At 39.7% G+C, this 15,851-nt stretch overlaps 1 protein-coding gene and 1 long non-coding RNA gene across 10 annotated transcripts in view; both read left to right on the forward strand.

Moving 5' to 3' along the window:
• LOC129634779 (uncharacterized) overlaps positions 1–3,681 on the forward strand; it is a 37,959-nt gene extending 34,278 nt beyond the window's left edge. Inside the window, exon 3 of the long non-coding RNA XR_008705894.1 lies at positions 1,786–3,681. This is a non-coding gene — a long non-coding RNA (uncharacterized LOC129634779). The remainder of the gene's footprint in view (positions 1–1,785) is intronic.
• Positions 1–15,851, forward strand: part of RBMS3 (RNA binding motif single stranded interacting protein 3) — an 814,140-nt gene that overhangs the window by 309,503 nt on the left and 488,786 nt on the right. The window lies entirely within an intron of this gene.

Consider the following 15,851-nt stretch of genomic DNA (forward strand, 5'->3'; position numbering starts at 1 on the left):
GAAGTTTCTTGGAAGTGTTTCTCTACTCTGCCAAATTGTATTATTACTCTCATACAAATTCCAGCAACTAATCTGCCCTCAATTGCCTGCTCTTGTACGTGATTTCAGAGACATGAGCTGAGAAATGGAAAACTACAGAGCCTCTGTATGCTTGCAGGGACATGAACATGACCTGACCAAATTTGTCTGCACCTGCTTTAAGTAGATGAGTTTAAACTTTATACTGTGTAAGCACCAAGTGAATATAAAATATGGCTTTGTAAAGCCATATGTATTTTACAAAATATGTAAGTTTTACATATTTTACAAAATATGTAAAACTTCCCAAATGTAGTCACAGTTCAGATCCCCCAAAGTGCAGCCTCACCTACCCAACTGCCTGTCACTCATTCTAACAAATAGGAAGTATTCTTTGCCCGATATCAGGAATTAGCATCTCTGATTTTTACATGGCAAGAGAGGTGACAGTTTTCTCCCTGTTAACCACTCTGTCCCCTCTAGTAAGTGTTACGTCTTTTTTAGGGTGGCTGACAGTTAGTTGTAGTGTTTGAATAATTCTCTCTTCGTCTGATTTTACAGTTCCTGAGGGGCATTGATACCAAAGACTAGCTTCTTTTCTTGCCTTTTGGGAAAAAAAAAATCAGCGAATCTCTAAAGTCATCTATAAAACACTGTTTACCATCTTTGGTAAAGGTAAAATTTAGTGGTCTGTAAGAATCTTCAGAAGCAATAAAAATATTTTTAAATGATTTAAGTTTAATCATGACAAAGCATCAGTATGGTCACTCTGAGAAAGAATCTCAGAGTGATGTCCCTTCTCTGCGGGTGGGAGAGTTTCTGAGAGAATCCACCACATGGCAGGAAGGGAAGAAACAGCTTGAAAACCACGTTTCTTCTGGATCTCTGAGAGACAATTCTGTAAAACTCTTGATTAGAGCTGTTACTGTCGAAAGATAAACCCAAGTCCTACTGCATGTACCAGGCAAAAGTTTATATTTTCTGAATTCAATGTGAAGTAAAACCAGAAAACTCGGAAGCAAGATGAAGTGGCTAATGAAACCCGCAATCCTACAATAGTTTAGAATGTCTTTTGGAAAGTAAATCACATGTGATATGACAATTCATATTTATCAATAGAGTAAAAAGACCCTAAAACACTTAGTTAATTCTCTGCCTTGTCACTGAAAATGTTGCAACACACTACTTAAGACGCATTCTTTTTTCCTACCTCCCTTCCTCCCTTCCTCCCATATAAGCACGTCCCATGCAATACTTGGCATATAGTTACACTAAAAAATATATGTCTTTTATCTGAGGTTCAATATTTTAGAAAAAAAAATAGTACAATAATAGTATGTTTTCAGTATCCAAACAAAAGTAGCATAATAGAATAATAATTTAGCATATGGTATAAAACATCTTTTATAAAATATTTTAATACCATGCAAAGAGTTGACTCATTGGAAAAGGCTCTGATGCTAGGAAAGATTGAAGGCAAAAGGAGAAGGGGAGCAGAAGAGGATGAGATGGGTAGATAGCATCACCAACTCAATGGATATGAAGTTGAGCAAACTCTGGGAGATAATGGAGAATAGAGGAGTCTGGTATGCTGCAGTCCATGGGCTCACAAGGAGTTAGACATGACTTAGCCTCTGAATAAAAACCGAAATGTATATTATCTGACAAGCCTACACATTTAAGCAAATGCCATCCAATTGCCATCAACCAGGAGAAGAAATAATCTAGAGGTCACACCTGGTGCTTTGTCTTCTTTTCTGCTCACAGTCTTAGCCAGAACCTGTCGTGTGATGTCAGTTTGGCTGCCATGGACACTGGATGTTGAGGACGACTCATGGATAATTGGTGACCAGGAAGGTCTCTGTTGGATTTGCCCAGTGATACTTGTGTGTCAGTAAAGAAGAAGGATGATTACGTAACAGTAGAGAACTCTGATGAAAGTACTGTCGGCATTTAAAGGCGTGAACAATCTCTTTTATCTGGGGGTGCCATGTGGAGATGGGATCTAACCTGTCTTGATGGGCAGGTAGAGACAAGTAAGAGGGAATTTTATGAGCAAAACAGCATAAGCGTTACCATGGAGGCAAGAAAGAGCATAGAGGAGATGAAGTTGACATCATTCTCCTGATCACCCTTTGATTAGCATATGGATCTCTCAGGTCCATTATCCCTATTCTTACCTTATTCAAAAGAGGATTTAATTTTAAATTGACTCGTAATATCCTATGAAGATGACCAGAAAAACTGGGGAGAAAGAGGGTTGTGGATTTTGGATACATTTGCCAAGAGAGTGTTCATATATAACAAATAAAATTAGAAGGTAAATCCTCAATTTATATGATTGGCTTATACGTTCCTCTATACAAGAGAAGATCTTGTCAGATTAAGAAATCTGAAGCTTCTGGAGGTTTTGGAGAGATGCTTTAAACATCACAAAGATACTCTGGAGATAAAAAACAGAGACTCAACTGTATTTAAGATTTCCCCTTGTATGTTTATTTTTAGTGAATTCAGTAATTCCTAGGTGATGAGCTTTGTTTGTAGGGCATTTGTCTGGTTCTAAAAAAATAATGAGAGAGACAATAGGGACATGTTGGAAGAGAAAGAAAAACACATTTTACTTTGTCAAAAATTTAAAAGTGACTGACATGAAGAACTATGCAGATTCTTTTCTGGAAGCATTCAGTGCATTAACAGAACATAAAGAGGATTCTCATTTTGAAAGACCTCTTGGAAGATGTACATCTCTCTCTGAACATCTCTCTGCTTCTGGAAAGAAAGATTATGAGTCCCATTCACTATTGCAGACTCAGTCCTTACAAAAGTTAGTTTGCTTTAATGAGATATATTTTCACTGTGTGCATGCATGCTCAGTTGCTCAGGCGTGTTCAGTTCTTTTGCGACCCCATAGACTGTAGCCCACCAGGCTCCTCTGTCCATGGGATTCCCCAGGCAAGAATATTGCAGTGGATTGCCATGCCTTTCTCCTGGGGATCTTGCCAACCCAGAGATGGAGCCTGCATCTCTTGTATCTCCTGCATTGACAGGCGGGTTCTTTACCACTAGCACCACCTGGGAAGCCCATAATTGCAATATCCCCAAATAAAAAATTGTTCAAACCCATTAAGAAAAAAAAGAAATGAAACACTGCTTAACAGATTTACTTCTAGCTTTGGAAGCCAAATTGTAATGTTGAGTACATTTCAGGAGTTCATTATTGAGATTCTGAATATCAGAACTGAAAACCAAAATCTTGATATAGCCCATGATGGCTTTGGGGAAGGAAAGGAATATTTACTCTTGCTAAGATTAGTGGACAAGTCTGGTCAGAACATCATGAGGAAAACATATTTCTCTACTCAGGACTGTGTTATCTCCATATTTCACATTCCTGTGCTTTTTGAAGCTGGAGTTATTCCAAACTCTCAAGAGGTTTGCTCTAAGATCTAAATTGCTACACTCACCCTTCTTAACTAGGCATCCATAGTCAAGGCATGCATTTGGAAAAAAAAATATTTTAATAAAAACAGTCTTTTTACTCTAGAATCTTCCTTGCTACATGACTCTGAAAATGGCCTGGTCTTCTTCTTACCTGATTTTTGTAATCCCTGAAGTATGCAGAGGAACCATTTATTTCTCTGTAAAACACACTGAGAATAAAGTCAGCTGGTAATAAAATGCAACAGTCATCTTCTCTAAGCAAAAAGTGAATAGCAGTAGTGTGGAAAATAAAAAGAATAAAAAAGAAGAAAAGAATTTTTAAAAAAATCCCACTGTTCAGCACCTCAGAGCTGAAGGATCTTGTTTATTTCTAAGTGGTCATGACACTAAATGGGAATGGGAAATCTGATTTCTTTTGCATGTTCAATTTCTTACAGCTCCATGCATAGCGTATAGTAGAAGCTCAATGCTGTGACATGCCCCCGAGTTCTTCCACTAACCAGCTCTTGGGCAGGTAAACACTCACTATTCTAGGACCTAGTTTCTCATCTTCAAACAAGCCTGACAGGGAATAGGATCAGCCTCGTAGGGTTATTGTGAGCATTTAGTAGGTCAATATCTGTAAGGTGCTTGGCACTTGCTGTGCCTTGGTTGTAAGTTCTTAGAAAATGTGAAAGAATATTGCTTTTATTGACAAATGACCAAAGAACATCTCAGAGAACATATTTTTTTTTTCTGTATCTGATTATTTGCAATGTTCTAGGTTTTAGACTGATTTAATAACATGCTGTCTGAGGCCAGGTTTCCTAGGGAAGAGGCTGAAGTGGAGATTTGCAGGCAGAAAAGTATGTAGGGGGATAGCCTGGGAATGGACTGCAATGGGGAGCGAAGGAAGGAAGCAGGCAGAGGAGAAGTGGGCTGTCACAGGACCTGGCCAGCCCCGGGCTCTCAGGGAAGCTCTAAAGCTGGAAGGGTCCTCGGGGTTATCCCAGTTTGCAGAGAGGGGACCAGGTGCTTGAACACCCCTTCACACTGAGAGGTTCCGGGAGGCCAGCTGCTGCTCTGGGAGGAGAGGATATAACCTTAGGTCAGGGGTTCTGTGGGGCTGAGAGTGACTCACCTGGCCACTGGCAGTCAGCAGCCCCAGTCAACAGCTGGGGCAGGGGGAGTCCCACCGTCCCAAAGGGTCCTGGAACGACATCACTGTGGCCATCATATGTGCACATGTATTCATATTTTCACTTCACCAGTGTCTTAATTTGCTCTGATACAGATTTTGCATGCTCAGATTGAAGATAATGGAAAGCAATTTTCTTATAACATGAAATAACTGACTAATACCATAAAAAAATCACATTTTGCCCAAGGACTTGCTTCCCTATAACCTTAAAAATCTACCATGTGAATTTTGATGTTTCAACTTGTCATCTGGTTAGAGTGTAGGTACAGTTGAGTTTGTAAGTAATGTTTGAACATTTTAGAATTGTTATAATCTTCTTCCAAGCCTAGCTTACTGTGTGGTTTTTGTTTTCATTTCTGTGGCATAAATTGCATTATAAGAAAGATAAAAGCAATCTTAAATATACCCGTCATTAATCCATGTTTAAGATACCAGCTGTATTTAATTTTGTATTTAATTGCTATATTACACTTCCTAATATGCAGATGTATTTTACATCAGCTTATTTGTGATAGGTCTATATTTTTCATTGTCTTTTTTTTCTTTAACTTAACATTACATCATAAATATCTTCGTGTGGCTCCACATTTTCTCAATTATAATTTTAATAAAAACACAGGTTTCTATAGAGTTACTGTACTATAAATTGTTTGGCTTTCAGCTTGATTCCTGATTGTCCCTTTCAAATCATTCTGTAATTATAAAATTCTAATCTCAGCAAATCATTTTGATTCAGTAAACAGTCACGATTGAAGCTGGCTCCACGTTAAAAGGCAGATATAACAATGATGATACTCAGTCTGCGCCTGGAAGCAGTTTAGGGATGAAAGTGAGACCCGTCATATAGAGGAGTAGGCACAGAATGAAACGTAGCCGGTAAGGCAGTGGGGAAGAGACAGGAGTGATGGTTTCTAACTGCGTAGGAGGGAAGGATCATAGAAGAGGAGGATTTTAAGCTGTACTTTGCAGGATAAGTGAGATGTAGACAAGAAGAAAAGATGGTCAAAATGTTTTAAGTCAAAGGAAAAGTAGCAACAAAGAAAAGATGTGAAAGTAATTTATGGATATCAGCAACTGTGAGTCATCTGGGGTGGTAACTTTTAAAACATGAAAAAGTGTTGGAAAAGATCACTCAAAGTCATGCATTCCAGGAACATGGCACTAATGGGAGGTAAGAGCTGGTGAGAGGTGTTGACAGGAAACACATCCCGGGTGGGATGGTACTGCACTAGTTCAAGGAAAGTTTACTAACTTCCTCTTGCATTTTTGTTCTTTCATTCATAATTCATGAATATATAATCATATACCAGGCTACTAGGCCTGGGACTATTGGAATCAAGATCTATTTAAAATTATACATTCATCCAACAAATACGACCTGAAAGGCTACTTTGTGTAAGGGGAGAGGGGAGTCCGAGCTGAATTCATCTCAACCCTTGAACTCAAGTGCACTCACGTTCTCAGCTGGGTTGTGAACAGGGCATCTCAGCTGGGGATGACACTGTCATGTTCGAGATATGAAGAGAACACTGAAATCCTCACCAAGTACTGTGTCACAGAAGAGATGAGGTGGACTCTCTCTAGAGAGTCCTGACTTTTAAAATGTATTTATTTATTTATTTGACTGTGTTGGGTCTTAGTTGTGGTACATGGGCTCTTCATTGCCTCGTGTGGGATGTTTCATTGCAGAGCAGGGATTCTCTAGTTACGGTGCACGGGCTCTGCCCGGGCTCCAGAGCACCCGGGCTCAGTAGTTGGGGCATGTGGGCTTCCTTGCCCCATGGAATGCAGGATCGTAGTTTCCCAACCAGAGGGTCAAACCCATATCACCTACATTGACAGATGGATTCTTAACCACTGGACCACCTGGGAAGTCCCATCAAGACTTAAAGAGACAGTGCATCACTCTGTTCTCCCTTATTTTCAACTCAGTCTAGACACAGAGAATCAAAATCCAGACCCAAATAGAACAATACACAAGCCCACCATCTGACTCTGGGGGTCAGGAGAAATTAGACTACCTTGAAATATTTTGTTAGTTTCCTGAATTTCAGGGACATTCTCACTTCTATGAAAAATCCAGAGCTTCGAGATGGTGCCCTGCCTTTTAAAACTGCTGCTCCACGTCTTGACAGGGCTTTGGGCCTTTTCTGCTCCTCCCCTTTATCGGCTTCCCTCAACCTTGTCTCAGTCAGGCGTACAACCTAATATCAGCCTGTGGCCACTGCACCACTTAGACCGCATACTGACAGAGGAACCCCTGCGCTAAACAAAACTGCTTTGTTTGAAAGGACAAGGCATATTCTCCAAATCCTTTTTCAGAACTAATGTGATCATAGTAATTTATTCTTATATTTTACCTATTATAACTCCATCAAGTGCTTGATAAAATATAAGAAAGATGAAACCAGATTACGCTTGAAATGTATCATTTGTGAAAACATGTTTTAATTTGAAGACACAGTTTAAGTTATGACTTACATTAGAGATTTCCAAATACGAATTTTATGATTCTGCTGCAATCAGAAGTTGTCTGTCAACTAATATAAACTTAAATCAAGAAAAAGCATAAAACCTTGTAAAGCATCTTCTGCTTTCAGAGGACAAAATTATTATCTTGGGGAATATTGTTTAATCAATACATTGTTACTTGGTGGTTTCAGGCAGGAGTTAGCACACTTTGAGTTGTTTTGTTTAGCTTTCCATGGCCCTGGCAGGTCAGGGTGGGTTTAGGTAAGAAGCAAATTGAAAAACTGACAAGATGTTTAGACTCAACACTGTCAGTACCCCATTTCGCCGGCTCCCTAGACTTGAGTGTGCTTATTTCCAACCGCTATTGTCTCTGACTCCCCTTGCTGGGGTAGCCCTCCCACTACTCAAATTGCTTTGCCTGCAGGTGTACAAGCCAAGTGCCTGGACATCTGAGATTCCCTCCTCCCCATGCTGCCTGAATATGAAAGCCCAGCTCCCTTGCTTGGGTTGGGACAACTTTGAGGTTGTCTTACACTTACAACTTACACTCTCAAACTCCCCTGCAGGGTTAGAGTGATGCTACTTTTCATAAAACTTTGTCTGAAATCATATGCTTGCCTGGTTCCCTCTTTTGGCTGCTTGCTTGGTTGGTTGGTGTTAGTCACTCAGTTGTGCTTCTGTCACTTCAAAACAGGATTACCTGGGAACCCTTCCTTAATAAACAACTTTCCTATAGAGACTTGTCCTAGGGACCTCCCTGACGGTCCAGTGGTTGAGACTTCACCTTCTAATGCAGGGTGTAACGGGTTGATCCCTGGTTGGAGAGCTAAGATCCCATATGCGTGGTGGCCAAAAAGCCAAAACATAAAACAGAAGCACTATTGTGACATATTCAATAATGACTTAAAACACTTGTCCTGAATCGAAGTTGAAGATAGAGCTTCTGTATAAAGCATCTCTTTCCTATAATCCATCTTTTAGAGATATATTCTGGGTAAATACATCCTCTAGGTTGTGCAGATAACCCCAAGAGAGATAAGTTTAATGAAACAGAACATTCCCAACCACGTGAAAGTGTGTATAGAGCCACTAACCAGGATTTACAGAAATAGAAGAAAACAGTCGCCTGTGTGGGCTTTGCTTTGTGTGGTACCCAGGGCACTGTGACCGTTTCCACCAGCCTTGTTCTTTCTATGTCTAAACAATGATTGCAGTACCAAATGCAGAAAGAGGCCCTACCTCGGACAAGCTTGCTGAGACCAAACTTTGGATGGAGGCCTGGTTACCTTGAGGAGGATGCTGTATGTAGGAAGAAGGGAGAATTTGTATAAGGCATCCTGGGAAGCAAATATGGGTTCAGGGACCCTAATGAACAGCAGAGGGAGGGTGACCCCACCCCTGCCCAGGACACTACATAAATTGACTGTTAGATACCAGAGTTGTCTGGCTAAATGCCAGCTATGATATGATTGAGATTTTAACCCAGATATTTAAAAAATAATCATGATGCAAGGGAATTCCACTATTTATAAACACAAAATCTGGATAATTTTCTTCTTTTGGGTCAGTAGCAAAAACAAAAAAAAAAAAAAAAAAAAAACAAAAACCCAACAAAAATGATCCTGTGGCAGAAATGACCCTGAAGACCAGAGGAAGAGCAGACCTCTGAGCGCTGTTTATAACAGGAACCAGAAAAACTTTAGATGACTATTTGTCATACTTAATCTGATTTCAGAAGACACTGCCTTTGGTAAACAGGAAAAGAAAGTCACAAAATAGAATCAGCTGAGCTGAAGGGATGACAGGATGAAATGAAGAGGGGGCAGGATGTGAGGGCAAGGAGACAAGCTGGGATGGGGTGGGAGCCCAGTGAGATGAAGGAGGGGCACACTTAGGCCAGAACCTTAACTTCAAAATTAAAATCACACTGGACTCAGTGCTCCACACACACACACAGCCCATCACCGCACAGAAAGGAGTGATATTAGATGAAGTGAATGGCATACAAGAGAATGGAGAAAATACAAACTCAACATGAATAGTGTTCTTGAAGGAAACTAGATTATTTGGAAAAATCACAATTAAAGTACCCTCCTCAAGGGGGGTTGAGGGGAAAGGACAAGAGGCCTGAGAGGCAGCTGAGAGTGTTTGCCATGATCCAGGGAAAACTTAAATAATTAGACACATACCCTTATAAAGTTTATTTTTATTCATTATATTCCATTACAGTTTATTACAGGATATTGGATATAGTTCCCTGTGTTATAAAGTAGGGCCTTGTTGTTTATCCACTCTATATATGATAGTTTGCATTTGCTAATCCCAAAGTCCCAATCCACTCCTCTCCCTCCCTTCCTCCCCTTTCTGATATGCTTTAAAATTACAAGAAAAAAATTGACAAACATCCAGAACAGAAATGCAGGCTATCTCTAAAGGAATTAATATTAATTTAGCCCCATGGACTTAATTGCATCACACAATTTCAAACAATGATGAAACAAATTTAGGGAAGCTGTTCTTTAATTCATTCATTTATAAAATGGCATATTTCTACTATGAATCTAGCATTGTGTTAGATACTAAAAATGCAGCCATGCACTTTTACATCCTGAAATGATCCTTGTATGGAATTTAAAAAAAGATCATCTCTATTACATTGAAAGATTTATGTGAAGCTATAAACTTCAAAATGATTTATGCACTGAGCTCTCCCCCTGATGTTTCTGATTGAGTGGAGGTGGGGTCAGTCCAAAGAATGTGTATTTCTAAGGAGTTCCTGCTAGATTCTGATGTGGTTGATCCAGGAGCCACATATCAAGAACCTGTGACTTATCCATTAATAACTGTATATTGGGAAAAATGTTCAGTTGCGTTGGAATGATGACATAGTTGTAGTTGCTGAAATATTTTTGATGATTATTCAATGCTGTAGAAAAATCCCCATATTGCAGTACTGCATAAAGTCCACCTAAAAATGTACGCACTGTGTTCTTTATTTAAAGAGATACAATTAAAATGGAAGGAATAGATGTCAAACATGAGGAAATTCAAAATGAATTAGTAGTTATTCTCCCTAGGCCATGTCCTTAATAGTTACTTTTAATTTTATAACTTTCTAGATTTTCTAAATGAATATGCATTAATTTTATATTGAGAAAAAGTGAAACAGCCTCCCACAAAGACTTAGTTCAAATGCTGTCTTCTTGGTAAAACTCCTGCCAGTTAAGCTGAGTGTCATCTGTGAATTCTCCTGTCAGCACCTCCTGCAAACATTCATCACCTTTACGTCATTCATTAAAAGCTGACTATGTACATTAGTATTTTAAGGGCTCTGAAAAGTCTTAGGTTTTTAAAAATGATATTATTTGCTTCAGGATTTTCCCAACTTCTTTGTCCATAGCAAAATTCAGAACATCTATTACTGTTCTCAAGAATAAGTGGTTCCTATGGTAGCATTAGTAACTCTTCAACATTTGTTGAATAAATGGATGAAATCAGTGAATTATTGGCTAATCTGGATAGAGGAGCCTGGTGGCCTATAGTCCACAGGGTCACAAAGAGTCAGGCACTACTGAAATGACTTGGCATGCGGACATGCTCACACATGTTACTTACTAATATTTTTCCAAGGGGTGAACCTAAAATCAAACTTTTCTATCAAAGTCTATTAGCATTTTTATTGATACATACTTAAACTTCAAATTCCCTAAATATTGAACTCAACAAACAATATTGAACAAACACTCCACAAACTCAATATTGAACTTGCCCAATGACTGCAAGATGCCTGTGACTCGCAAAGAAATATTGCACACGGTCAAGTCTCAACCCAGTATTAATTCTTCCTATACCCCATCCTCCAAGACATTTAAATCACTTTTCATAGATGCATGTGTATCTGCATGATTGCCGTTTAAATTTAACCAAGAGTGAGAATTCCATTTAATATGAGTGAAAATGACTCTGGGAGAATCCAGGCTTCCTCTCCAAGAAAAGCACAAATACCAGATGGAGTTTGCTGCCTTTTGAAAGTGGGTGACACTATCTCTCCAAACAAATGTTGTATTCCAAAAATAAGAGCCCATCTGTATTTTATAAGTAATTATTTTCTGTGCCTAAGAATTTGTTTCTACTGCAGTGGCTACATTCCATCCCATTATAACCTTAGATCATAGGACTTTTTTTTTTCTTTTTAATTGGAGGATAATTGGTTTATAATATTGTGTTGGCATCCACCAAACATTACATGAATCAGCCATAAGTATACACATGTCCCCTCCCTCTCGAACCTCAATGCTGTAGAAAAATCCCAATATCACAGGACCACGCCATCCCAGCCCTCTAGGTTGTCCCAGAGCATCGGGCTGAGCTCCCTGTGCCTTTACAGCAGCTTCCCACTGTTGATCTATTTCACACATGGCAGAGAATCCCCACAGACAGAGTGTTGTGGGCTACAGTCCATGGGGTTGCAAAGAGTTGACAGAACGGCTAAGCAGAGCACAGTGTTTGTGTATGTATATGTGTGTGTATGTATATGTGTGTGTGTGTGTGTGTGTGTATAGCTCAATGATACTCTTCCAGTTAGTCCCGCCCTCTCCTTCCCCCACTGTGTCCAAAGTCTGTTCTCTGTCTCTGTGTCTCTATTCCTATAGGTTCATCAGTATCATTTATCTAGATTCCATATATATGTATTAATATACAAATTTGATTTTCTTTTTCTGACTTACTTCACTCTGTATAAGAAGCTCTAGGTTCCTCCACCTCACTACTACTAACTCAAATACATTCCTTTTTATGGCTAAGTGATACCACAGCTTCTTTATCCGTTCATCTGTTGATGGACATCTAGGTTGCTTCCGTGCCCTAACTGTTGTAAATAGTGCTGCTATGAACATTGGGACACATGTCTTTTTCAATTATGGTTTTCTCAGGGTATGTGCCCAGTAGTGGGATTGCTGGCTCATATGGAGGTCTTATTCCTAGTTGTTGTTTTTTGTTTTTTTTTTTTAAGGATCTCCATCCTGTTCTCCATAGTAGCTGTATCAATTTACATTCTCACCAACAGTGCAGGAGGGTTCCCTTTTCTCCCCACCTTCTTCACCACTTATTGTTTGTAGATTTTTTGATGATGGCCATTCTGACCAGTGTGAGGTAACACCTTATTGTTGGATCATGGGCCTTTTTATGGCCCTTTATTTTTTGCAAGTATATGAATTCTATAAAAATATGCAAAAATGTTTGGAAATACTTGATGATTTAACAATTAAAATAGTATGAAACAGTATGAAATGTATAAATAGTAAGCTTCCCAGAACACATACACACATCATCAAAAATAAAAAAGTGGAAACAAAAGTATCTGAAATAAGGGAAGAATCACTCATAAAAATTAAATTTGTTGTTTTCATGTGAGGATTGCAAAATGCTTTCCTTAAGTGCTGCTGCAGCGAAATGGTCTGTACAGGAGCCTATAACAGAATTAAAAGATGTGACTTTGAAATGGAAGGAGAATCTAGCGGTGACTGGAATTAAGGATGGCATTTTATTAATAGACTATGCAGCTTTAGAGTGAAGATCAGGCTCGCACAGTGAGTTAGAAGAGAAGGGAGTACAGCTGACCTGGACATGTGCTCATGTGCATAAATACTGATCTTGATATGTGGGTATTAACTCAAGCATTGCAGGGACTTACCTGGGCCACACCTCTTTGTAATTGATAAAGTAATTAAAATATGGCTTTTAATCATCAAGAATTTGAGGTCTTTGCTCAAAAAAATAATAATTGATTGCTTTTTTTTAACATGTTAGGCATTATTTTAGGTAACTTACATATATTACTTCATTTAATCTTCACAACAGTATCAGTTCAGTTCAGTTCAGTTGCTCAGTCCAGTCCCACGCTTTGCAATCCCATGAATCACAGCTCACCAGGCCTCCCTGTCCATCACCAATTCCCAGAGTTCACTCAAACTCATGTCCATCGAGTCGGTGATGCCATCCAGCCATCTCGTCGTCTGTCATCCCCTTCTCATCCTGCCCCCAATCCCTCCCAGCATCAGGGTCTTTTCCAATGAGTTAACTCTTCACATGAGGTGGCCAAAGCATTGCAGTTTCAGCTTTAGCATCAGTCCTTCCAATGAACACCCAGGACTAATCTCCTTTAGAATGGACTGGTTGGATCTCCTTGCAGTACAATGGACTCTCAAGAGTCTTCTCCAACACCACAGTTCAAAACCATCAATTCTTTGGTGCTCAGCTTTCTTCACAATCCAACTCTCACATCCATACATGACCACTGGAAAAACAGCCTTGACTAGATGGACCTTATTGGCAAAGTAATGCCTCTGCTTTTCAATATGCTATCTAGGTTGGTCATAACTTTCTGTCCAAGGAGTAAGTGCCTTTTAATTCCATGGCTGCAGTCATCATCTACAGTGATTTTGGAGCCCAAAAAAATAAAGTCTGACAATGTTTCCACTGTTTCTCCATTTCCTGTGAAGTGATGGGACCAGATGCCATGATCTTAGTTTTCTGAATGTTGATCTTTAAGCCAACTTTTTCACTCTCCTCTTTCACTTTCATCAAGAGGCTTTTGAGGTGATGGAATTCCAGTTGAGCTATTTCAAATCCTGAAAGATGATACTGTGAAAGTGCTGCACTCAATATGCCAGCAAATTTCGAAAAATCATCAGTGGCCACAGGATTGGAAAAGGTCAATTTTCATTCCAATCCCAAAGAAAGGCAATGCCAAAGAATGCTCAAAGTACAGCACAATTGCACTCATCTCACACGCTAGTAAAGTAATGCTCAAAATTCTCCAAGCCAGGCTTCAGCAATACGTGAACCGTGAACTTCCAGATGTTCAACCTGGTTTTAGAAAAGGCAGAGCAACAAGAGATCAAATTGCCAACATCTGCTGGATCATTGAAAAAGCAAGAGAGTTCCAGAAAAATGTCTATTTCTGCTTTATTGACTATGCCAAAGCCTTTGACTGTGTGGATCACAATAAACTGTGGAAAATTCTGAAAGAGATGGGAATACCAGACCACCTGACCTGCCTTTTGAGAAACCTATATGCAGGTCAGGAAGCAACAGTTAGAACTGGACATGGAACAACAGACTGGTTCCAAATAGGAAAAGGAGTACATCACGGCTGTATATTGTCACAACAGTATAATGAATTATAAATAGGTACTGTAATTATCTTCATTTTATGATGAGAAATGGAGATTCAGAGATTGATAATCAGGATTTGATGCCAAATCTGGCCTGAGTTTAAGTGTTTAACCTGGCTGTTCTGCTGGGTGTTTCTCTTGCCCTACATGTATTTGGGCAAGAAGTTGAAATCTGCGTATACATGTCCCTATAAAATAGATTGACCCAGTGCATGGGGAAGATGGTGAGTATCAACTGATAATAAGAGAAGCATGCCTAAAGTCTGTGTTTACATCTTCAGATCAGATCAGATCAGATTAGTCGCTCAGTCGTGTCTGACTCTTTGCAACCCCATGAATCGCAGCACGCCAGGCCTCCCTGTCCATCACCAACTTCCGGAGTTCACTCAAACCCACGTTCATCGAGTCAGTGATGCCATCCAGCCATCTCATCCTCTGTCGTCCCCTTCTCCTCCTGCCCCCAATCCCTACCAGCATCAGCGTCTTTTCCAATGAGTCAACTCTTCGCATGATGTGGCCAAAGTACTGGAGTTTCAGCTTTAGCATCATTCCTTCCAAAGAAATCCTAGGGCTGATCTCCTTTAGAATGGGCTGGTTGGATCTCCTTGCAGTCCAAGGGACTCTCAAGAGTCTTCTCCAACACCACAGTTCAAAAGCATCAATTCTTCAGCACTCAGCCTTCTTCACAGTTCAACTCGCACATCCATACATGACCACAGGAAAAACCATAGCCTTGACTAGACGGACCTTTGTTGGCAAAGTAATGTCTCTGCTTTTGAATATGCTATCTAGGTTGGTCATAACTTTCCTTCCAAGGAGTAAGCGTCTTTTAATTTCATGGCTGCAGTCACCATCTGCAGTGATTTTGGAGCCCCGAAAAATAAAGTCTGACACTGTTTCCACTATTTCCCCATCTATTTCCCATGAAGTGATGGGACCAGATGCCATGATCTTCGTTTTCTGAATGTTGAGCTTTAAGCCAACTTTTTCACTCTTCACTTTCAGCTTCATCAAGAGGCTTTTGAATTCCTCTTCACTTTCTGCCATAAGGGTGGTGTCATCTGCATATCTGAGGTTATTGATATTTCTCCCGGCAATCTTGATTCCAGTTTGTGTTTCTTCCAGTCCAGCATTTCTCATGATGTACTCTGCATATAAGTTAAATAAACAGGGTGACAATATACAGCCTTGATGTACTCCTTTTCCTATTTGGAACCAGTCTGTTGTTCCATGTCCAGTTCTAACTTTTGCTTCCTGATCTGCATACAAATTTCTCAAGAGGCAGATCAGATGGTCTGATATTCCCATCTCTTTCAGAATTTTCCACAGGTCTTCAACATGGTCCAATTATTCTATCATTCTCAATTTTATGAGCTGGAGGCATTTAAATATCAAAAATCCAAATTTTTGACTAAGTTTGTTTGTTGATGTCAGCCAAGAGTATTCCAGTCAAGATATGGAAGTAAGTGAAGGGAAGTGTGGGTAGCTGGGCACTCTGGAAACAAGTGTGATGGTGACCAAGCTAAAGAGGAGAGAATTAGCTGTTTCCACACAGGCCCAGGGCT

The sequence above is a fragment of the Bubalus kerabau genome, chromosome 20, assembly GCF_029407905.1.
Source record: "Bubalus kerabau isolate K-KA32 ecotype Philippines breed swamp buffalo chromosome 20, PCC_UOA_SB_1v2, whole genome shotgun sequence".
Classification (NCBI taxonomy): domain Eukaryota; kingdom Metazoa; phylum Chordata; class Mammalia; order Artiodactyla; family Bovidae; genus Bubalus; species Bubalus kerabau.